Source organism: Coturnix japonica, chromosome 4 (assembly GCF_001577835.2).
Source record: "Coturnix japonica isolate 7356 chromosome 4, Coturnix japonica 2.1, whole genome shotgun sequence".
NCBI classification, from domain to species: domain Eukaryota; kingdom Metazoa; phylum Chordata; class Aves; order Galliformes; family Phasianidae; genus Coturnix; species Coturnix japonica.
This window is the reverse complement of record NC_029519.1, coordinates 77,056,200-77,080,613: the sequence shown is the minus strand read 5'-3', so window position 1 is coordinate 77,080,613 and position 24,414 is coordinate 77,056,200. Positions and strand designations below refer to the sequence as shown.

Below are 24,414 nucleotides of genomic sequence, written 5' to 3'. Positions count from 1 at the left end.
TTTAATAGTACTTTATTAGTGCCATTTACTACAGCCTGGATGACAGAGTGCATGCTATGGGGAGCCATGCACATGGGTGAAGTGGCTTCCAACTTGGAGGAGCCCCTGAAAGCAACGTCAGGAAAGAAAGCAGCATAGGTACAAGCCTGCTGGTGCTTAATTTTTCTGGGACTTGAGAATTGTTCCATAAATGGGCTTTTTATCTAAATTTGCCCATAAACAGACAGCAGTGGACTGTTCTGTGGATGAGCACAAGGGAGAGAGATCTTTGAGGACATGGTTGTCCAAAGGGAAAATGGCACCAAAAGGAGCAAGGAATGGGATGTGCCTGAAAGTCAACCTTCTGCAGGTGCCAAGCTCCTGGATGAGCATGGCAGGAAAAAGTAGTGCAACGACCAAAACAGCTTTGCGAACTTAAGTCATGCTGGAGAAGGAGAACTCCTGGATTGCCGCCATGAGGACTGCTTCTGCCCCTTCAGTTGACTAAATGGGCAGAAAAAGGTCCTTGGGTCTCTTCCTGAGAACCTGCTCCTGCCATCTCATCTGTGTCCTTGAGTCCCAGCTCTTCTGCCAGGCAACAAACCATCAGAGTTGGCTTTGCAGCTCCCACCTTGCAGGAGTGGTGTCTCTGAGATGGGTTAACTCGGGCCTGTAGTGCCCTCCTCTTCCTTCCTACAACGTCAAGTGATGCTGAGCATGCTCTTCCTTGCCTCATAAGAGGTAGTTGTGGCACTTGTTATCAAAGAGGCAGAGCAGACCTGTGGCACATCTCACTGGCTAAGCACACGAGCTGGTTTGTGCATAGGTGGCCTGGAGCACTTTGGGTATTTTGATACTGAAGTATTTAAGCACCTGAACCCAAAGTGAAGCTGGAAACTCAAATTAATTCCCTGGGCTCCTGTGGGTAGGGTGGCCTTTAAACCACAGACAAACCAATGTGGTAGGCTTTATCTGGGTAGGAAGCTCATCCCTTTTGTAGAATGTAGCTGCCAGGAATGGCAGTCAATGGAATGGGGGCTCATGCTGTTTCTTCAAAGACTGTTGAGTGAGCGACTCAGACTCTGTGAGAGAAGACTGCAGCTCTACTGCTATTTCTCTTCCAGCAGTGCGACAGAAACAAACCTGCCAGTGAGAACTAGAAGTCATTTAATCATAGGCTAATAGAATCCCGGAATCATAGAGAGGTTTGCGTTAGAAGGGACCTTAAACATCGTCTAGTTACGATGCCTGTGCTGTGCTCTGGGTTGCCACCCAGAAGATCAGACTGCCCAAGTCCTCTCCAGAAGTGCTTTCACTCATAAACTTATTTTGATGTTGTTTGCTCACCTATCCTTAAGGAACTGGGTTGTCCTTAGGAGGAAGGACACAGGCATGCCAAACCCCTTCTCCCAAGCATGCATCCTTCATTTCCTGCTCTTCTAGGGCTTCTGAAGAGAGATTTGAATCTGTGACAGTTTTGAGCAAGGGACTTGACCAACTGAGGGCTTAAACAGAAAAATGGCACCCTCCTGTGGCAACGGTTTGTTTGTTGTTTTTTTTTTTTTTAAAAAAGAAAATATTTAATAAATGCAGATTCTAAGTCAGTCAGTACATGTGACCCACATGCACATCAGCAGGTGTTTTGTGTAAGGGATGATCGTGCCCCTCTGCTTAGGGCTACAATTGCCTCTCAAGTTGGGCTGGTAGAGTGAAGCCTAGCTGTGGGCAAAGACCCTCCAAGGTCAGGCAGAGAAACATGCGGTGAGTTGTGAGGCAGCAGTTCGGCTGTGTGGAGCCACCCTGCATCCCAAAGTCCACATCCAGCCAACTTCAAGAGCCTACATACTTTTTTTGGACTTGGCTCTTTGTCAAAACCATAGGGTACAGTGCCTGTGTGGACTTCAAAGGAAGGACACCAAATGTGATTTGGCCCGGGCCATTTATTGCTAGCATCTTTGTTAGATACTGCTGCCAAGGGTTAAAATGTTTACATGCCCCCTGATTCTAAATGGACTGGGTTGCATGTCAGATGCCAACGGGAGAGACAGCTGGAGTATCTAAACCAAGAGCTTTGATCTTAGTATCTGTAAAAAAGAGGTCATTTGGTCTCCCAGGAAGCAGAGACATTTAGAAGGTCCCTGTACAACTCATGCAAGTATTTTATTAACAACAATTTTTATTCAAATGTAGGTAGGTTCTATTACAACTTTCTGAATGCAAAATGTATGTATATGTATGAATGTCTGTAAATATACGTGTATATATATGTTTGTAGATACACTGAGTTGTGTGCTTTTGTATGTGTGCATTCTAACATCCCGTGTTTCTGTATGTACTAATCTGTTTGCTTCATTTGCAAAGACATGACCATGCTTCAAGCGTGATGTTGCTCTCTCCATGCTTTTGGCGATAACCTGAAGCACTGCCGAGCAAACGCAAATCTTTGAGCAACGCTATAATTGCAATAAGTCTGTGCAGCATTCTCAAGGAGATGCGGGGACGAAAACACAGGCTCCATTGTCCTGTAATCATGTCTGACATTGATTCAGAAGAGAGGAATTCTAAAATATGATATTGCACAGGGGAAATATTTCTATTCTTTTAGTAGAAGATTTTGTGGTTAGTTCACAATGCAATTAAAATAGCCACCAGATGTTTATGGCTTCAGGCAGCAGTTAGCTTTAGTGTCCCTGATTGCTGTCCTTTGTCAAAATAAGTATTTTTCTGTGCTGGAGGGAAAAAAACAAAAAAACAAAAAAACACCTTAATTTTTAAACATAGTGAGGGGGGGGGATGGTCCATATTTCCATTTGCCAGCGCTCATGTTGCTCTACAACAGGCTTGTAAGCAACAATAATCTTAAAGTTAAAATAACATCTCTCTCCAGGATGAAATAAACATTCTATTTAAATGTGAGACAAAGCCTACAGTATCTTACCATTAAGCTGATTTGTGAGAAGTAGTATTAAAAATAATGTGGCTTTTCCAGAGTATGTTGTAAATATGAAAATATACTTTATTTTTTGTTGTTCCCTGTTGAATAATAGAATTATTAATATGCAATTTATTTTTAAAGACACGTTTAAAGAAAGCCTGCTGTTCTCAGTCTTTGGTAATTTTCCTTAGAGCCCATTATTCTTATTTGTTTCAGGGCTATTAATTTTGAGGCTACATTATATTCAAATTATCGTTGATTACTAGGCTCGATAAGTGATCATAGTTTGCATTTCATTACCCAAAAGGCAGCTAATGAAGTTAGCTGTGCACTGACATTTGGAGAAGGAAATTATTGGAGCTCTGCAGAACAGATGAAGAAAGAAAAACTAAAATGAGCTGCAGAAAGTTATGAGAGCAGCAGGAGATATCATGGAGGGGGGGGGAAATATCACCAACAGGCATCCTAATTGTGTAATTTCAGCCTCCTAGAGATGCCTGAGATGCTGGATTGATAAAATAATGGAGAATTTAAGTGAAAGGTTCTGAACCATCTCAGGCAATGTGAGAATATATGAGAGAATATTACACGCACGAGCTCAGTGTTAAATAGTTAAGTGACAGCACAACCTTCAGAAACACAGTAGCGGCGTTTAAAACAAATCACACTGAACAAAGACACAAAGAGGTTTTGTGTGACTTGTGCGTGTTGATGAAGGCAGTGGAGAGCTGTGTTAATGCACAGAAAACAGCAGTTTCTTACCTAAGCTGGTTACTGGCATGGATTGCAGCAAAGAGGGAGTCTTGCAGGTATTGAGAGAGAAATAAGCAGAAGGATGTGAATTTTCAGGGCTGTGCCGAGCCTTGAGGGCCCAATGAGATGATGTTCAGCACCTCCTGCACCAGAGCCCCTCAAAGTACATAGAATACAAAGAGAACCCTGAAATACCATTTTTGTGTCCTGTTTTGCAGCCTCTCATAGAAGTGCCGTCATCCAGCACTGTGGGGCTTTCCTACATATATCCCCAAACCCCTTCTCCAGGTGTTTGTCAGATTTGGGAAGCTGCTGCAGTGCATTTCAGCTTAGACAAACAGGCATTTTGCCCTGCTGCATGGCTGCTGCTTTCTGTGCTCTCTCCTTGCTCTGCTCCCATTGCATCTGCTCAAGCTGAGAGCTGCAGCTCTGGGCACTCATCAGCTCCAGCTGACAGGCACTCATATACCGCTCATATCAAAGCCTCACACTCCACCCAGAGCCCTGTGTTTCATTAGCTCCTCAGTGCTGCTATTGTGAAAGTTGTTCAGATTGCAAGAGGGTGAAGGAGGGAGCTGGGATTTTTTAATTTTAACTCCAGAATGCAGTGTTTTGAGATGCTTCAGCTGTGTCAGGTTTGCTGGTAGTTGTTGCTTTGGAACGTTTGCATTTCATCCCTGTAATGAGGGTAAGTGAATTGTAATGGGTCAGCTAGTCAATGCAAGTTACCCTACATCCAGGAAACTGTATTTCTGTAGAATACCAGTTGGTCACATTTACTCAGATCAAGGCGCAGTGCCAAAACCAAGACCAAATCATGCTCACGTCCTTATGCTGGGCTGTCAAAGTCAATGGAAGGGCTCATTTTGCTGTGTATCAAATCCCAGCAATTGCATTTAAACTCTGAATGAGAAGTGGTACCCTGAAGCATGTGCATCTCCAGCATTATTATTTCCCCCCCCCCAACTGATATTTTTTAAAACTTCCTTTTCTGGATTAATAGTACCTCTCTGTACTAGCGTGCAGGATTGCTCTGCGAATATATTTAACTACACAGTTCTCTGCTTCAAAATACTTTCCATCCCAAAGTGTAAACCTCTTTTTCTCAGCTGCCTCTTTTCTCCCTTCTTGCTGAAGAAGCTCTTGCTGAAGAGGGGAGTGCATCGTATTTGCGCTGCTTCCTTTTTCAGCTGTGGTAGATATTACCCAGACTCTAAAATCAGTGTCAGTCATTTTTGCAGCATGTTTCACTCTGTGCTGAGGAATTCTCTCATGATTGTTGCTGTACCTTTTTCTTTGTATAATCACCCTGTGTAGCTCTCATTCTTCCACAGCTAGGAAGAGGTACAATAGTTCCCTTGTTATATTTTTGATTACTTTCCAGCATGATCAAGAGCTGCACAGGAGAATTATGAGCCTTGATTAAATACCAGTATTTCCTTCTGTCATTTTTCAGTGTGTTATCTTACCTGTGTCACAAGAAGTTCCTTATTGTTTTATTATGAGAAGTTAAATATTAACACCTGATCTCTCAGCCCGATGTTCACTAGTCACTGTGTTTTTATCATGTCCTTCCTCCACTCTGACCCCTTTTGGCTTCTGCTTCTCAGCTCACTTTGGATGTCGGATCTGCATCTTGCAGACACTTACCCACTCTGATATTCCCACCGGGTCAATGGGACTGTTCAGATGTGCAAAGTATCTTAAGTATTTGAGCGTTTGGGGGAGCAGGGTTTGAAGCAGGGCGTGCACCAGCCAGGCAGGCTCTAGAAAAGCTTTTCTGAACCACAATGAGTTTAACGTGTTAAAATGCACAAAATGCAAGACAGATGGGAAACCGTGTTGGCTACAAAAGATAAGAGCACTCCGATAACTTCTGACTCTCCCTTTGATGTTCTCCACGCAAAGCCGCACTGGTAACATGGTCACCTAATGCAAAATAATAAATAAGCAGGGAGGCGGCGCGCAATTAGTCACCATTCAGAAAGTGTTTGAATAAAGCACAGTTTTGCCCTGCTGGAGCTGTTGAAGTTGTTTGTATAACAGCCTCCCTGTTGCCCAGAAACAGCACATGAGACCACTGAGCATCTGCGGAAACTCAGATCTGGTTTGTTTGACTTGGACCTGCAGTAAAACTGACTTTAAATGTTACTTCAGCTTTGAGTTGGTGATTACCCTCGTACTTTTACAATCCATGCCTGGAAATGGGATGTTAATTGTTGTTAATGAGACTGTCCACCTGGGTAAGCTCTGCAGGGTAAAACTCACTGAATGTAATTGCTCTGTGTTGCTTTCGGCCTCCCCCTCCAACCCTGTTGTCTCTTGCATTTGTGAGCAACACCTCTAAATCTGCCAACTCAGATCTCAGAGTTTTCTTCTTCATTCAGGACAGTAGCCAATTTCTAACCCTCTCTCGGCTGAACTTCCACGTGATTTTTTGGAGCATTACCGAAATTCAGCTCTTACAGGCACCTTTGGCACAGGGAAAGGACACTGATGGGTACAGGCTTTGGGGAAAGTTTAAACATTGAGCTGGAGCTCTCTATTCCTAAAGCAAATTAAATCATAGTCTGGGTGAGAGTGCAGGGTGCACTAAGCTGCTTTATCTCAATGGCATGTTTTGTGCACAATTTCTGTTCTGTTTTTTTTCTCAAATTAAATTTTTCTTCACCTTTCTTCTATACCATCACAGCTTAGGAGCAGCTGTTTCCATTTTTCTTTGCAATCCATCCACCATGCTCTCCTACAGAGTGAGATTTCATGGGAGCTCTCTCTGGAAATCATGAGTACAGACATAAAAAGAACTATATTCCTGTTCGAGACAGAGGCAAGAAAAAAAATTTACCAGTTTGAAACATGGGAGAGAGTTGGATTTTACTTTCTTCAGTGTTTTCTGCCTGATGTTCATGGAGGTGTTCAAGGCTGGGTTGGATTGGGTACTTGGTATTTTGATCTAATGGTCAGCAACCCTGCCCACGGCAGAGAGTTGGAACTAGGTGATCTTCGATGCCCCTTCAAACCCATTTTATGATTCTGTGGTGCTCTGATGTTATTCATATGGAAAACAAACTATACTGGATTCTGAGATTTTGGGGATAATCTGAGCTAGTTTGCAGCTATATTAGATGCTAGGATCTTTTTCCAGGCAAAGGGAAGTTTGAAGCTTGCATTGCATTTTGGATGGGATGGGGACCTGCTGTTTATTTTGGTTACATTTGAAGAGCCATAAATTTAAGGGAAAAAAATCACAACATGCTCCCATAAAGAATAAATACATGAATAAACTAAAAAAATAAATAATCCAAACTCTCATAGTTAAGAGAAACAAGATCACATTGCATGTTGCTAATAGTTCTTGTGAAAACCACCTCTGCTTTATCTTTATGCAGGTAACCTTGCTGCTCTGAATTTGTCCCCTCAGTACCCAGACATAGTGACCTCAGACACATATAATTGGCCTTTTTGTGTTCATAGAACAACTTGGCAGAAAAAAAAAAGAGGGTTGAAAGTCACCTTTGTCTGATTTCACTCTTGCTCTAAAAGGACAGGTTCTGTACAGTGCCCACCCCATGCTTTAAAGCTTGTAAAATGCTTTCTCAGTGCTGCGCTACCGTAGGGTTCAAAGCATAATTCAACTGAAAGTGGGATGTAAGTGGGATGTGTACCTGGATTATGTGACACACTAACATTAAAATTATCCCTGCAAACTGTTCTTGTTTTAAATTGCAACTCAAATATTTGAACGTGTTTTTTTGCAAATTCTGATGGTAACAATTTTTGGTATCAGCTTCAGAAGAAAGAAATGCTTTGAGTTTGGGTGACAGCGATTGTTCTCTGCTGAGAAAAGGCTATGAGAACGGTTCCAAAACTAAATTATGGGAAGATCTTAGTCCAATAATTCTTAGGAATCTGTTCTTCCTCTATTAATCTGGACCCCGAATCTGAAAGTGACCATGAAAATTCAGTATTTGATTTTAAAGCTCTTCTGTTGTTCCAGAGAAGTTTTATGAAATGGACTGAACCTCCTTTCAGCTTGCTTTCATTTCTTTATCATGCTGCTAAAGCGTCTAACTTTTGAAGTGGGCATTTTAAAGACGCACTGAGGATCCAATTATTTATTTTATATCTCTTTAGATATAAAATAATAGAAGATAAAAAGTCAATATTTGGAACGGGCAATGTAAAAAAAGGTCCCAGACAAGGTTTATATGTTTAATTACTGAATGAAGTAATCAATTTGTGCCTCACTCATGTGTTAACATTTTCCTTTGAAAGAAACAATAATTTCAGGACCCTCATGAAATACGTGTGTAGAGAGATGAACTACAGAATTACAGGTACAATCAGTCTTATATTTGATATTTTTATGTTTATGTGATTTGTAATGAGGAAGAAGATAAATCAAAGCAAACAAATAATTTATAGTGTTACCTTCAATGCCAGAGAAGTCACATTGTAAACTGAATAATACATGTAATATGTATATGTGACATAAAAAATATTATTTGTAATGTATGTTATAATAAGAAATTAGTATTAGATAACTATATGAGTTACCTGAAAAATATTATTTTTATATATTAGTATTTATTTTCAATAATGCTTTATTGAAATGCAATTCTGTTTCTGATAATAAAATATAATAATTAAAAATTATAAAATATGTAAAAATTTATCAAAATAAACTATAATAATTAAAAATATAATAAAAATATAATAACATTGTGTTTGAAAACAAAAATTGTACATACTGTTCATATTATTAATGATCTTTTCCATACTGAATAATCTAGATTTATTTAATCGTTTATGCTTATGGCTTAATGCTTAATATAACTTTTTATGTCTAGATCACATTGCATTCATTTTCTTTGGATTTTGGAATTTAAGGCAGGAAGTTTTCTTTATTTTGCAGCATAATTATTTTATCTTTACTGAATATGCAGTGCTCTGCCTGGGCTGGCATAGTCTGATTGTATATTGGATAAATGCTTCTTGGGGTTTCTCTATAAACAAAATCTATTCTACACAACCAGTCTTTTTCAGTAGATATTTTTCTCTTATCTTGATTTTTTTCCCATATTCATTGCTAAAATCAATGGACATATACACACATTTTTCTATTCTACACTGACATAAACAAAGGAAGTGTTAAAAGAAGACATAGTAAATTAGCAAATATTAATTTAAAAATCAGTAGCATAGTCTGATGTCTGTTCTCTTTTACACTGTCTGTGACTTTTAGAAAGAGCAAAAAGATCTTGTAAGGATTGTAGTTAAAGCTAATACTGACCTCTGGACAAATGAAAACAATTACATACAGAGCTTTCACTTTCTTTTTTTTTTTTTTTTTTTCCCACTACGTTGTTTCTTTACACATTTTGATGCAGAATTTAACCAGCAAACTCAATAATATCACAGTTTTTCCCTTCTGAAAAAGAAAACCAGTCCTTCATAGTGAATAAATTATCTAAGATTCACTGCCTTCTGTTCTTCTTTTTTACGGGGTTTCATAAATGTTATCTGTCAAACTATTAACGAGAATTGCCAGGTCCTTTGGCTCCTCTTTGGTGAGCTCAAATGCTCACCAATAAGATCGCCTTACACAAAAAAAGCCCAACCCTATATTTTGAAATATTCACCAGAAATAAACAGCAAAGCTTTTGATTAAATAACAGCTTTGGGTTTATTGAGGAAAAGAAATAATGGCTTTGCCCTTCCTCTTTGACATCCGTTGCAATCATGGCAGCATTCGTGTTTTTGTTTTATTTCCTTTCCCAGTACTCTGGACCACTCTGTCTGGATTTTGTCTGATGTCATTTTAAGCTTGACCAGTAGAAAGTGAAGATCAATGTAAATAAATTCAAGGGCAAAAGTATGGGGTAGTGACATGTCTGCAAAACAAAAAATAAGACTCTACAACAGCTGTGTGGTATCAGTTTTGCTCGATGCTGCGAAGACCTGGGGCATTACGCAAGCTGACAAGAAAAGATTTGATGCATTTGATAGCAGGTGTTTAGGAGAGATCAGTAATGTCAAATGGCTTCACTATGCTGGGAACATCAAGTTTCAGGAGAGAACAAGAAAGGAGAAGATTATGGACTTCCTAACAAGGAAGTGGCTTTGAAGGTCTTACCACCCAGTGAGCATGGAGCAGGGCTGGGTGGTAGGAGATGGTCTTGTTGTCTGGTTTTCCTCTCCAGGCTTCCCATCCAATCCTGACTCAACAAAACATTAGTGAAAGCAGGCAAAATCTCTTCTTGATTTTGACTTTTTAAATCTATTTGCTAAGAATGGCAAAGCTTCAGGCCAGGCTTGTTGTTTTACTTCTCCAGCGTGTAGGATGTAGTTGTTACTCACAAACCTGGTGGAGAAGGAATTGAATGGGGACATGAAAATGAAAGACAACTTCTTTCAGGAAACTTCTCACCATCAGGAGTATTCATGGGAATCAAGGATTTCCAAACCAGGCCTCTGGGCTTTTGTAACACATAGACCATGGAGGCAAAATGAGGTTTTACAGACTGTCAAGCCAAAATCTACATCAATAGACTCCACTGACCTCAGTGAACCTTGAACAGATGTGAAACAGAGTGTAGAAGTCACCTGTTGTTCACATTTTCTTTCAGAAACAGCCTTTGTGCATGTAGCTAGGGAGCATCTCTTGAAAACTGTAGCTCAAGAATGGTAACTTAAAACAGATGGGAGCAAGAAATAATATAGCCAGACCATATGGGTAGAGTGGACCTGTTTGAAGCAAGTGCAGCCAAATATATTATGCTGTAGTAATGTGTGAAAGAATTACTAATATATGGGCTATCAGTAAGTTGGATTTTTTCACGACTGAATCAAGAAAAGGAAATGTCCTCTATATGAATGGTAATAGAGCCATATTTCAAAAAGATCCATGCTAAGTTCTTATATCAAGTAATGTCGAAAGTAGTTCATCATCCAAACCAGGATTTTACCTTTGTAATTTACAAAATTCTGGTTTATCATTCAAATGTTCTTGAATAAGAACCAGCCTAGAGTTTATTAATATTCTTTTTTGTGTAACATCTCTTTAGGCTGCAGCAAAGTAGACAGTAACTAAAACCAGACACTTCTGACATATAAATCTCTGTCAGCAATAGACCTGTATCACTGTTTTTGGACTATCATATTTTCCCTTACTTTTCCATGAAAAATGTAGGATAGCCTTCCAAAAATAGGTGAGTCTAAAATCTAATAGTTCAAGTGGTTAAAATGTTATTTCTCTGCAGTGTTGTATGGTGCACTTTTAAAAGCATAAGAGCACTAATCCATGAGTCCACAAAGAGAATTTACTCTAAAATTCATTTAAAACCAATGATACTTACCCCAAGCTATTTTCAGTTAAAACATTGGCTTTAGCATTCAATGAGAGCAAGTAAAAATATTTACTCAGGCAGCTAATTGGCCTATCAAACATCCAGCATTCAGAAGATCTCATGACAGAGCAAACACTCGTGAGTGCAAAGGGAAGGACAAACTGCCTTTAGCAGGACTGCAGCGTGCCAGGGCTCTGCAGAATGAGACCTGGGTAAGGGCAATGACATTTAGCAAATTACTGTAGAAAACTGATAAGGGCATGATCCTTTTTTATGCTGAAGATCATGTATAATGCCTGTGTGCTGTGCCTGAGTACCTATTCATAAATTTAGAATGGAAGCTTGGGGTAAGATGCTGACAGGTGCCACAGAGCGAGTAATGAACCCCCTGACCCAGGCAACAATGTTCAGGCACTGGTTTGTACCTTGCAGCCTGGTACTGCAGTGGCCAACAATCCATCCCACATAGCTCTGAAGGTGATGTAGCATTGGTGTAGGCCAGGAAGTTGAATGAAGATGCAGTTTTTGAATCATGAAGTTAAATCTTAACTATGTTTTGTGTGCTCTCTAACAAAAACAGCATCCTTTTGGGTGTATTTCAGATGTGTGTGCAGAAGTGTAGCATGCCACTAAAAAGATAAGTGATGACTGTTTACAGTTCTACTCTTTTAGCATGTTTGTCGTGTCATTTAATATAACTCTGTTTTAATGTTAGTATGAGTGGATTCTAAGTGTGGTAGTGCTGTGAAATCGCCCCATGCCATAGTTTCTGTTTTTCCTGACCACTCTTGTCTTTCAAATATTCTTAGAAGGGCAAGAGTGCTTCTGGGAGGACTTTTACACAGAATGATAGAAGCTCTTTCTGGAAAGTGTCTCTGATTATATAGTATTTCTCACAGAATGAGCAATGCATCACTTTGTTCAGCGTTTTGTGGTATTCTAGATTATAGGATGGATGTAGCATAGCAGATCAATCACACTGTTATGTGTTAGAGTTTCAAGCGAGGGTGCAGTTCTGTAAGTGAAAATGTACAATCATCTTGGCCACAGCCAACAGTTTGCCAGCCCATAAACACATCTGTCAAGAAAGACTCTTTAAGGAGTCCTCTGTTACCAGGTCAAGAAGTGCTGAGGTCTCAAGTCACTGAATGGCCCTATGTTGTAACGTGTAAACACGTGGAATGAATAAATTTTGGAGATTCGTATCTTAACCAATTCCTAGCTGAAGGTGGAAAGCAGGTAGATGCTCAGGTCTCATTTAGATGCACATGGATTCATAGAATCATAGAATGTCTTGGGTTGGAAGGGAGCTTAAGGATCATCAAGCTCCAACTCCCCTGCCACAGGCAAGGCCACTAGCCTCCATATCTAATACATATCCCAGAAAATGCCACCTTTCGTTCTTGTATGATTGTCCCTGCTGCTGGCTCAGGCACCACGGTGACTTATTGTTAATTGCAGGAAGCATCTATGAGCAGAAATTCCACAGCGTTTATGGAAGAAAATGACTGAAATTATCAGTCTTCACACAATCAGTGTAGCTGTGTAAAAAAAGAGCTGTTCCGTTATAGCTGATGGCATTTCAATAGTAAAGAATTGGGTATATAAGTCATCCAAACAATACCTGGATCACCATCAAAGGCAGGTAAGGAAGGGACAGGAAGGGAGAGGTTGGCAACATTAGACACAAACTTTTGAAGGTCTGAACAGGGGAGTTTACCTTGTTCCAAAGGAAAAACTGGCTGCTCATGACAGCTCTTATGAATTTCAGGAGACAGATTCACAGTTTCCCTTCAGCGGGGCAAGTTTTGTACAAGATCAATAAGAAAAGCATGCTTATTCCTTTACACTGGATGTTATGTTGCTAGCCCAAAGGTGCTGTGGCAATGGTCATTTGTACAGTTTGGTTATTAGCCTGACATACTGCAGGTTGCTAAGAAAGCAGGCAATGTGTGTGGATGCCCTCCGCTACCATGTTCCTTGTGCACTGGAGCTAAATACTCCTTTTTCATTTATATCAGCCATTAGATTCTGTTCTGGAGGAGTTTACAGGTTTAAGGTTTACCTTAGGTATATACATAATGATTTCTGGCATGAGGCTGTGTCTACTCCCTCTGCAATGAGGGGAGTTTCACCACATGCTTCAGGCCGTGTGCTAAGCTCTACTGAAAATCCCACTCTGATAATACAACAACCTGTAGCAGATTATATTGTTTTATATGATTTTCCCCAGCTGTGTCTTTCATTCCTTCAGGAAGACTGGACAAGGCGGTATTGAGAAGGAGGGCAAAATCATCAGTTGCTCAGAGCATAATAAACAGGAGCTTCAGGTTGGTGGGAGCAGGCAGTGCTTGGGCCCTCAGGTATAAAATCCAGAGAGTGGTGGAAAGATGTAGGATGTACTAAGAGATGTACCAACCAGTACCTGGTACTGCCCAGAAAAGTCTCTGGCTATCTGCAACCAAACTTAACAACTACTTCCAAGCCATTGCCAATCTGGGGTTCTTCTTGCGTTTATTTTGGTCTTCATCACATGGTGTAATGCTATTTCTCTTTCCATGAGACATTTTTGTTACAGGTCTGATCCTCCTCACATTCAAAGCAAAACTCAAGGGAAAGAATATTTCCAGAACAGTCTGCACAAACAAGGACATGATGTAAGGAGTTTTTGGCGTTTGTACCATTTCACCATGATGGGAGTCATGATATAAAGCAGGAACAACAAGCATAGCACGCAGCTTAGTTCCCTAAGCACATATTTCTGCTCAGAAAAATCTTATAGAGATGAAACTGCAGTGATCTTTTTGTTGCAGCCTCGGAGTGCCCAATATGACATCCTCTTCCACTTAGAGTGCTGCCATCTTACAGATGGGTAATTGGATGTAGGGCTGCATTGCCTTTCAATCACAGACTGAAACTCAAACTTTTACTCAAAAATTCATAGAATCATTAAGGCTGGAAAAGATCTCTAAGATCATCTAGTCCAACCACTGACCCAACCCTTCCATGCCCACGAATGTCCACATGCCCACATCCCTCAGTGCCACATCCCTGCAGTTCTTGTACACCTCCAGGGATGGTGACTCCATCACCTCCCTGATGAGCCTGTGCCAGTGCCCCACTAAGAAATGGATATTCAAATATTATATACATTTGCACTGTGACAACACATTGTCTGTGCTCTGGTGGAAGAAAGGATGCTGATCCTGCAGAACTCTTGAATCTACAGAAAGCTTTTCCTTAGCCTGGCAGGGTAAGTAAGTGCTTCACCACATGTGGTTGCTTGCGAAGTACAAGACTCAAAATAAAGGTCGTTTGTCCTGAGGATTCACAGACCTAATAATTCAGCAAGGGGGAGGTGTTGTTTTTAGTGAAATCCAAGGTGGCAGCATCTTTGGAACGCAGCTCCTGTTTGTACAACAGAGCTTTTACACCAACATTTGTACAGCTCAGCTTCTCCTCTTAAGCTTTTAAGACCTCAGCCTGCTTTACGGTAATTTAAAGGGCACCCATGATTTTATTCACCAAGTGTCTTCTGCTGTGTGAAGCAAATGCTGTATGGAGTTTACAAGAGCTTGTCTATGACATCTGGATAAGGCATAGATGGCAGTGGGGGGAAGAGGTTTTATCATCCAGACCTTGGGCTTGGCACAAAGCAAGTGGTATAAATAATGCAGGCAGCTAAAGGAGTGCCATAAAAACTGTGCCTCCTCGTCATGCATTCAGCTTATGCCCCTTCCCTTACACAGACAGCTATTTTAGGAAAGTTTAGGAGAGCTCAAAAATATTTAATTAGGACTACTTTTTTACATACCTTGTAATAAAGTAATGGGCTTTATTAGCTTTGGTCCATCGCAGGCCTTCATCCTGACCAAAAATAGCCTTCTCTGTTCATAAGAACATTGCAAATTTAAATTCTGATAACTTGAGAGCTAGGAATGAGCATCTCGTATCTAAAAACATCCCTTTTCTACAGCACTAAGAGGCGAGTGCTAAATCTAGATGTGAAGCTATGACATTTTTTACTATAAACAAATGCTGCCAATAACTGAGCACTTTGATCTGCTGGACCACGAGCCAGAGTAGATTCGTGGGGAAATATTCCAATGCCAAAGCACTGGGGAGTGGGGAAGAGACAGGGCTTAGCTGGGAGCATGCAGTCTGACAGATCAAGAACTTAGTGGATGGAATGCAAATGAAGCTAGGAAGGAAAGTGTGCTTCGGTCACTTGTCACAGTTCTCCTAGGAGGTGTGTTTTATTGCATTTAGGTGCTTCCCTAGAAATATGCATGTTGGTTCATTTCTACGTATATACATGAAAACGTGCACAGTGCCCTTCTGCTTGTATTGCCAAGCTGGTGTGCAAATACGGCTTCTTGGATATTTATAAATGAATCAATCCAATTGTGTTTTATCTGCTAGATCTCAGAGCTCATGGGGAAAACCACCCTCACCCACCCTGCAGGAGAAGCACAATGGCACAATGGCACCCTCTGTTGCCCTGCACGCTGCTCCCACGTGGATGTATGAACTCCCAAAGGTATCCATTCCCCATCTCCAAATCTCATCTCTTCCTGTCGAGCTTCCTGGTTTGTTTGGAGTTATCCTGTTATTTCCATTTGTAATAAAAATCTGTCTTGTTCTTTTTGTACTGAGTGGAGAAACACTGAGAGGATCGTCACACTCTTTTCATGAACAGTGGCCCCTTGTCCCCATTTTGTCCTCCCTAAGTGGCAGCTCCTTGCAACAGTGGTATTAACCCCTGAGCTCAGCCCTGCAAAGCGGTGGTCGTTCCCAGCATTAACTGGAAAGCAATTAGTCTTTATGAGATTGGGTTGTCCAACTCTCATGCAATTAATTAAACAAAAACTTTGTTCATTAATTAAAATACATAGTGAATCTGATTTTTGCTCTGATCCTCTGTGTGTTCATAAGCAAACAACCAGTTCCTTTTATTCTTGTATCCTTGTGAACACACTTTAATTGCTCATTAATATAAAGTTAATGGGCTGACACACAACTAGCTGCTTCTTTCTTTTTGGACTTCTCTAACAATGACTTTTTTGTGTGTATCTGGCAAAGAAGCCAGAATCAACCAACTTTTTTTCTGTGTTTTACTCCCATGCCATGCTGTAAAGGACTGCACAATTACCTTGCTGTAATGTTATTATGCAGGACTGATTTTGCTGTGATGGCATAAGAGGAATTAGATATGCCCTTTCTATTGTTGTTGATATGACTGTGCCTGTTTTCCCCATATGCAGACTGAAAGAATTATCAGAAGCAGTGAGTAGAACTTATCACTTAGAAATGATTACTCAGAAGTCATGAAGTGATGTTAATGTGAACAGATTTCAGTGCATCTATTTGACAAACACAAATGGTCTGTGAGTATGTTGAAGTATAACAAAAAACAAGTTGGAAATATTTGACATGCTGTGTCTGTTCAGTTTTAAGCAGCCTCACCTACTGTGCCAATGACTTACAGTCAGATTTGGATCTTGCATGCTCATCATCAGCTTTCAGGACCCACGCTACATCATTTGCTTCCTTTGATTCCAAAAAGATTTTGTCAAGACATTGAATCGAATTTTATCCCAGGCCTCACAAATACATCCGTGTTTGACAGCTGTGGGAAAGAAGGGGGTTCAAGCTGAATCTATTGTTTGTTCAGAAATATCTAATTTCATAAGTCAAATTACTCGTAATGATTCCACACTAATTTGTCATTTGAGTCCTTTGCAGGCCTACTTTCTCCCAGATGATGGGAGATGAGAAGAATTGCCTAAGCTTTTGGTACTGTGTAGATCTCTGCTGAAACACATTCTGATTGCTGCTGACCTCGATACATCTTTTTTCTTATAAGCTTAAGCCCGCAAGCTTCAGAATTCAACATAAAAGAGCAGCTGCCATCTGATTTTGTTCTCATTTATAGAGAAACAACTCAATTTCAGGAAATAAATAAATAAATAAGCAATTCAATTTTAAAATGACCAAGAAAAGTTTGACTGAAATGAAAACAAAACCAAAATAGCCACGCTTTAAAACAGTGCATTTCAACAGGACTTAAAGTGTTCCTCCCTGCTGTTTTCTCAAACTGAAGTGCTGACAAAATCAGTATGTTTCCTGAAGTGTTTCTTTTTTATCAGATTTGCATGTTTTGGTGAAATATAGATCCACTGAATTGACCCTGGCTTGCTGAATGTGTTGTTTCTTTTGGGTTATGGCATTTATGGGCCTACCAAAACTGTCTCAGTCTCCCATGAATGGAGAAATGATTCCAGTTAAGTGAAAAAGAAAGAAAGAAAGAAAGAAAGAAAGAAAGAAAGAAAGAAAGAAAGAAAGAAAGAAAGAAAGAAAGAAAGAAAGAAAGAAAGAGAAATCAACCCCAAAGAGTTGTCACTCATCCAAAACACCAGGCCCAACGGAACATTTAGAAAAAGGACAGAAAAAGGTGAAAGAGACGTCATATGAAAGTGTGTCCAAAAGGCAGAAATTAACTTGTACTCCCTACTACTGGGATGGGAGATGGAGTGACCCTACCTGCGGAATCTGGATTTGATAGAAAGGTTTGGTGCTTGAAGATGAAACAAAAAGAGATGGGGGTGAAATATATTCAGTAACAGGAAAGTGTTTATTCCTTGTGAAGAAGGGGGAAAGTATAGGTTAAATGTTAAGAAGAAACTCTTTTCTCAGAGGTTGGTGAGGCACTGGCACAAGCTGCCCAGTGAGTTGTGGATGCCCCATCCTTGGAAGTGCTGGAGGCCAGGTTGGATGGGGCCATGTGCACCCTGACCTGGCATGGAGCAACCCAGCCCACAGAAAAGGGTTGAGAGAGGATGAACTTTGAGGTCCCTTCCAACCTAAGCCATTATGTCGTTCTATGATTCTTTGATTCTGTGAAGCCACCTGTCTTTGTATTATGGAGAATATCAATCCTCAGCCAAAGACATCCTCATTCATTTTATATTTCCCTCACATTTCCCTGTACACAGCTGCCACTGACTTGATGTGGCAAAAAATGCCTATTTGCACAAGCTGTGAGTCTTCTAGGGACTCCATTGCCTAGCTCACCACTTTACCATCTGATCTCCACTCTACTTTAAAATACAGAGATAGAACAAAGGATGCCAAACCAAACTGTGCATGTGTCCATCTCCAGCTGAGAAGAGGACAAGAAGAAAAGAAATCTGTTGTCACCTCTGGAGATGTGCTCCATTTCCAAACAAAATCTGGGTACAATGCAGAAGAAAGTCATAACATGCCACAGAGCTCTTTAAACCCTTAAAAAACAAAAACAAAAATAAATAAAAAAAAACAAACCAAAAACAAAAAAAAACACAGATTGTTGAGAGTTATTCCTGTTTCCCCACTAGTACATAAACACTGTGTTTAGCTACACCAGTTCCCTGTTCCCTGGGAGCGATGAGCATGCTGGCAGGTCAGGGGACCTTCTGTTGGGTTATATCATTGTTATGAGAGTCACGCTGCTAAGGAGCTTTGAGTTGTACCCCATGCTGAGAATAATCCAAATAATCTGCAGCTCAAAGCATCCCTCATCAGGAATCACCACGAACACAGGCAGTTTCAGCTGACCTGATGAGCTAAACATAAACATGTCAAGATCTCAATAGTACCGGAACATTTGTTTTAAATATCCTGAGTGTGAAATCAATGCCAATGGTCAACATCAATTGTTTGCCAGATGTTCTTTTCTCTAATTTTACTGCAGAGCACATACAAGTATGTGCTGGAATTAACATGATGGTTGGAGAGAACACAGTAGCCAACGCTTGCTTTATTGACAGAAATTTCCAGGAAGAGAGATTTCTCCTGCTTCACATGGCTATGAGATACGTATGCAGCCTCTCAAGGGACATATGCATCTCCTGCAAATAAATAACATGATTTATGAGCCCTTTATGATTAAGTTTTTATAGTGGTAGGAGAGAGCTTGGACTGTACTGTTGTTTTCTCATGAGCTAGATGTTATTATCCTGAGAAGAAAGCAAAGTGCTTTCTCACCAGTACTGAGGCTAACCACAATACTCATCAAGGTGCCGCAAGCTCAGAGCTATCTACAATCTGCAACAGACACCCAGAGTGGTAAAACTGCAACTGAAGTGAGGCATAGAGATGAGTCAATTATGAGAGTTGCTCTGAAAGTAGTGCCTCCTATTTTATTCTGTTGGCCCATTATGTCAGTAGTAGATTATGGCAGTAGGGATTGAACCTTCCCACCAATATTCTGTTTCATTTTGTTGCTATGTGACAGATGGCAGCACAGGGGCAGTCTGATAAAATAGTGTCTGATGTGTAAGTGTGTATGAAACAATGGTGAAGATAAGGAGAGCTGGGACCACAGAAATTTGTCTGGTAATTGCTAAGATCTGCATCTACGGCAAATGTATTCTGCATGGAAAGAGTGGATGCACAGTTCCACATCTACCAAAGTATCAAATGATGTTTTTCAGGGCACTGCTGATGCAACATGGTCTGTAAAGAAACTAGATCAGAAATACCAAAATACAGATAAAAAAGATAATGTCTTTCCATCCACATTGTCAATAGATTCAGAGCAGGAGCAGCGTCAGATTAAAGCAAAGCAAATATTTGCAGTATAATATTTTATTCAGCAGAAATTCCTCAAGTTTTTAATAGATCTTTCTGCTCATACAAGAAATGGTTGGCTTAACTGCAAAGGTTTTTGTTTGTTTGTTTTGTTTGTTTGTTTGTTTTCCGAAGGTGAATATGAGTCTCTTAAGACTGAAAACCTTTTAAAAAAAACAAAAACAAAAAACAAAAAAAAAACCCTTCCTCCTTCCTTCCTTCCTTCCTTCCTTCCATTCCTTCCTTCCTTCCTTCCTTCCCTTCCTTCCGTTCCTTCCTTCCTTCCTTCCTTCCTTCCTTCCTTCCTTCCTTTCCTTCTTCCTTCCTTCCTGCCTTCCTTCCTTTCCTTCCCTTTCCTTCCTTCCTTCCTTCCTTACCTTCAAGCTCTCCTGCCTCCTTCCCTTCCTTTCTTTCCTCCTTTCTTTCCTCCTTTCTTTCCTCCTTTCTTTCCTCCTTTCTTTCCTCCTTTCTTTCTTTCCTTTTCCTTTTCCTTTTCCTTTCCTTTTCCTTTTTCCTTTTCCTTTTCTTTTCCTTTTCCTTTTCCTTTTCCCTTTTCCTATTTCCTTTTCCTTTCCTTTTCCTTTTCCTTTTTCCTTTTCCTTTTTCCCTAGTGTTTGCCCTCTTTGTTGCTCAAAAAATAAGTGTTGAGATGATAAATGGAAGAACTCTTCTGGATACAGTCCATCCTGGAAACCCTCATACTATTAAGGACTGTAATTACAATTTGGAAGGGAATCCAGACTTTTCTAGGAATGCTTAAGCCTTTCAGGACTGTAAAATTCCTCAAACTGAACAGGCTCTGTACAGTTTGCCTACTTGGGGATACGCATATTCTCTTCACCAAAGGAAACACAAGCTAGAATTCAGTAGGGCTCATTAGGAAATCCCACACGCTGAGCTATCTTTATAAATGCCTAAAGCAATAATTTGTAGGTTCCCCAGAAGATGGAAAGAGAAATACAGTGATTTTTCCATAGATGGGTAAGTGAAAAATGCTTCTCCGCAATTTTGATTACTTTGAAATGATGTAAATTAATCCTAGCTTCTACAAAGCTGGTTTCACTGGCAGAGACTGTCAATAAAGTAACTAAGATTAAGGGTCTTGATCTGGATTTTAGAAGCACTTTAAAACAACAAGCATAAATTTAATTTTCTATTTAAGATAGAATTCATTGATGTGGCCATCCTGTTTAATACCCATAACTTATAACTATCTAGTTAAAAATAGGCCCATAATAAGCTGGCTAGCAGCAGAGGATCCTATACAATCCCTTAAAGAGCCCGAACATGAAAGCATAATAATCTAGCTTCCGTTCATTCACGATGTTATTTCATCTTGAAGCTGGTCAGCTATCTAAAAAATCCATGTTCAGCCTTTCTTTTGGCTTTAGCGCAGTACAACTCAAAAGTTGATGCTTGGTGCTGTATTTTTCTATGGCTCCTTTAAGGTCATAGAACCATAGAATGGCTTATGTTGGAAGGGACCTTGAAGATGATTCATTTCCAACCCCTTGCCTGGGCTAGCTTCCCCTCGCCAGTTTAGGCTGCCCAGAGCCCCATCCAACCCAGCCTTGAGCACCTCCAGATATGGGGCACCCACGGCTCTCAGGGCAGCCTGTGCCAGTCCTGTCTGTTTGCTCTTCTAAACTACAGCATTTACTCTTGGTTGCCAGTCACAGAGGTCAAAGCAATGCAGTTTTCTGAACAGTCCTGTGGAAAGTAGACCTATGGCAGAGCAGCTACAGCTTGATGCACAAATGCATTATTATTACTATTATCTTTTTAAATATTCCATTAAAATTATTTAGATTATTGAATACATTGATATATATTAAAATATAGTCAAACAGCCCGTCGGATCTACACCCTGAACGCAAGCTGTTCATGTAAGCTTTCCTGGATTACAAAATTCAGTCTGCTCTGTGTCAGCCTTGCCGTTATACTTGAGAACAGCTGTCAGTTCTTCAGTTAGGTTCTGATAGCCAGCATTACCCCTTTGATATAAACTACTGGATTAAAATTGTTTATACTACTTAGTGAATACTTAGAACTGTGCATTTTGATGGAGCTGCTCCACAAAGAATTTTTACGTAACCAGTGCTATTATTGATTGCACCCTTCACTAAAGTCACATGTAGTTATCACAGTGTGCACAAGAAACAAAAAGAGAAAACAGCCCTCCAACCCACATCACACCTCCAAAGAGAGACAGACACCTGAAGGCTGTCAGCCATGAGATCAGTCCAAGCAACCATGCTTGGAGATGATGCATCATAGTTTCTTCTGGAAACAGGGGCACAGCTCTAACTACTCACAGCCATTCAAAATCAAAGTATGAACAGAGATTGGATGCATCAGAGCAGTGATGGGGTTTTATAGCCAGGTGCAACAAAATGTGTAAAACTTTTGAGTCTCAGAGCAGGTTCGTTTGTCCTTGCCTACCATGTAAGTCATATTGAAGACTTTTTTCTACACAAGCATGCAATCACAGAGTACCATTGCAATTCTATCATCCCATCACAGAGCTGTTGCACAGCACAGGCAAGTTCACATAGCTATGAAAATACTAACTCTGGTATTGACTGACTTTCATGCTTTTTCCAGACAACCCTGCAATTATTTTCACATCATTTCTGTCATTTAAAACTGTTGCTAACCTTCATAATTGTTAAGGGATTGCACAGTGCAATTTAGCATAGTAAGGGCAATTAGAAAGTTAACCACCACGAGCCAACAGTCAGTAGCAGCATTTTTTGCCAAGAAAACCTAAAGGCTCCATCTGATGCTATGTAGTTCTCGGGATTTTGCTTGCAAGTCCGTGGGCCGACCTCCTGCTTTGTCAGGCTATAGAAGATCTTCTGCCTTTTTGCCAGGTGCATGCTGCTGATGCAATAGCATGACCTGAGCCTGTGTCCACTGCCTCACTGGTAACCGCTTGGGAACTTGACCTCCAGGGTTGTAACTGGAGGTAGACTTGAGATCTCCCCAGTGGAAGACACTTAACACATTTCCCTTGCTTTTTACATCCATCTGAAATGTATTTAGCTGACTTCTGAGCTACCTTGCATGTAAAACCTTGAACCACAATTGTAAACTCTCCACTTTCCCCTATTAGTACAATATTTGATTTGGATTACATGTTTTTTATAATATTTATTTTCTGGCCCATTTTGAGTCTCTCGTGTTAATGCCACAAAAACTTCACCCCTTGTATAATATTTCAGACACGGAGGGGAAAGAAAAAATGAAGTGAAAAAAAAAAAAAAAAGCAAAACCAACCGTCTGCATTCACTTAAACTACATTACAATAAAGCTCAGTAAAGATCTGATCAGCAGGTTTTTTTTTAGCTTTCTCTGATTCAATATGAAAGAAATTAGTGGAAAACCTAAAGCTGAAAGGAAATTTTTGCCACTGTTCAAAACAGGACATGAAACCTTTAACATAATATTTACACATATTACGCTAAATACTTTCTGCAGAGTTAAAATTTAGCACTGCCAGCTTCAGACAGACTGGGAAAGACATTTAGTTATATCTGATAAACCAGATTTTGAGAAGAAAACGTTTTATTCTTTTTCTTCTTCCTATGTCTGCGCTAGTGCTGGCAGAACAATTGTGATTTAGAAGTATGTAAACGTTCATTAAAGACTTCTAAACACTTACAAGGCAAGAAACAATTTGTCTTATACTCTTTTCTTCTTGCCTTCACAGCTGTTATGATTTTACCTTAGGTGGCCCAAAAAGCCGCTGAAATTCTGAAAGCACTGCAGCGTGACCCAAGTGTAGCTTTCTTCATGATCATTGTTTGCAGAAAAGACTCAGCTCAGCTCAGCCCAGAATAAAGACCTGGTACTAAAATCTTAGAGCCTTACCAGGTGGCTTTTAATTTAATGGCATTAATTAAATTAAATATTAAATTAATTAATAATTAATTAAAAAATTAATTTAATGGGCATTAAAAGCACTATGGCTTCAGCTCCATGAAGCATGAGGACATTTTGAAAAATCAAGAGAGTTTTCCCACAATTGGAAAGCATCTCCCTACTGAGCTGCAATTAAAATCAAGGGATTCACTCAAATGTGCCATAGCTCCCAGGCAGAGGTGAGAAAAAGGTTGTAACATCTACTTCCTTCACCTGGGATTTACCATCTAGCCAGCTGACTCTGACCAATAGCACAACAAAGATCTCAAATACTCCCTGATAAAAAGGAGAACATTTTAAAGGGTCCGATATTTCAAACATCAGCCACGTATTTGTAGATTTTAAGATCATATGGAAACTCTGCAGTCACCTACTCTGACATCTGCAGAGCACAGAGCAGAGGAGACTGCCCAACAATTCCTAAATCAATTCCAGTAAGTTGTGGTTGATGCATGGCATCTTTCTTGGAAAGACATTCATTTTGATTTAAAGACTATAAGCAACAGAAAATCCACCACATTCCTTGGCAAGCTGTTAGTTGTAAAGAAGAGCAAATTCTCACCGCCAGAAATGGGAGTTTTGGCTGGACTTGCATTTGACTTTCATCTTACACATTCACTGAAGATCAAATCATTATAGATTCACCAAATAATAAGTTGGTTATAATTTACACCTGTCATAAATAACAGGCATCTAATGATAAGTTGCAGAAGAAATTAAGTATTCCCAATTTTAAAACAATTTTTTGAAGTCAGTGTATAGTGCACAAATATCCCCACAAGGAGCATTAGATGATTAATTCAAGATGCATTTATTTATTCACTTTGGAGCCTAAAATCTCAAAGTTCAGAGGTAGCATCTATT

At 40.0% G+C, this 24,414-nt stretch overlaps 1 long non-coding RNA gene across 4 annotated transcripts in view; it reads left to right on the top strand.

Moving 5' to 3' along the window:
• LOC107313939 overlaps nucleotides 1-17,204 on the top strand; it is a 58,572-nt gene extending 41,368 nt beyond the window's left edge. For 3 of the 4 annotated variants that reach the window (XR_001555261.1, XR_001555259.1, XR_001555258.2), the window contains one exon: nucleotides 15,439-17,204. This is a non-coding gene — a long non-coding RNA (uncharacterized LOC107313939). Of the gene's footprint in view, nucleotides 1-1,614; nucleotides 2,170-15,438 lie in introns of those variants that run through there. The other variant, XR_001555260.2, reaches the window with a different exon arrangement.
• The last annotated feature ends 7,210 nt before the right edge of the window (nucleotides 17,205-24,414 follow it).